Source organism: Sinocyclocheilus grahami, unplaced genomic scaffold (assembly GCF_001515645.1).
Source record: "Sinocyclocheilus grahami isolate Dianchi unplaced genomic scaffold, SAMN03320097.WGS_v1.1 scaffold14674.1, whole genome shotgun sequence".
Taxonomy (NCBI): domain Eukaryota; kingdom Metazoa; phylum Chordata; class Actinopteri; order Cypriniformes; family Cyprinidae; genus Sinocyclocheilus; species Sinocyclocheilus grahami.
This window is the reverse complement of record NW_015515435.1, coordinates 1-577: the sequence shown is the minus strand read 5'-3', so window position 1 is coordinate 577 and position 577 is coordinate 1. Positions and strand designations below refer to the sequence as shown.

Sequence of the window (577 nt, the reverse complement as noted above, 5' to 3'; positions counted from 1 at the left end):
TGGTCTTCATGTCCTCCTCACTCAATTCAAAATCAAAGACCTTTTGGTGTAGAAAAAATATGAAGAAAATAAATACATAATAATTCAACATATTTATACAGTACTAGCAACACTATGATTCCAAGACCTTACTGACAGCAAGACTTCTGAAGATGAACTTACTTGAAAGTTCTCTTGAATACGCTGAGGTGTGACAGACTTAGGGATGACGATCACATTCCTCTGAATGTGAAAGCGGATGAGGACCTGTACATTGGATGTCAAATAGACATTTTTCTATGGATCATTAACAAGCGTTGACATGTACAGGACGGCAGTCTCCTCACCTGGGCAGAAGTCTTTTTGTGCTTCTCTGCAATGGCCTTGATGTTTGGGTCATCAAGCAGTAAGGGATCTTCAGGTTTAGCCCTGAGTTTGAGACAAAGTTCAAAGGTTATTCATTGAAACCATATATAAAAGTCACCAGCTACACCTTGAAACTTCATAGCAAATACATGTCACATGCAACAAAGCTACAGCATGTGGGAACGGTGGCCTACCAAGGTCTGTCTGGAGAACCCAGAGGACTGTATGCAGT

General features: G+C 40.6%; 1 long non-coding RNA gene across 1 annotated transcript; it reads right to left on the bottom strand.

The window, feature by feature from the left end:
- Positions 1-577, bottom strand: LOC107579149 (uncharacterized). Its single transcript, XR_001608440.1, has 4 exons — positions 540-577; positions 327-408; positions 163-246; positions 1-40 (listed from the first exon to the last, which is right to left on the bottom strand). It is a non-coding gene; the product is annotated as an uncharacterized lncRNA (long non-coding RNA).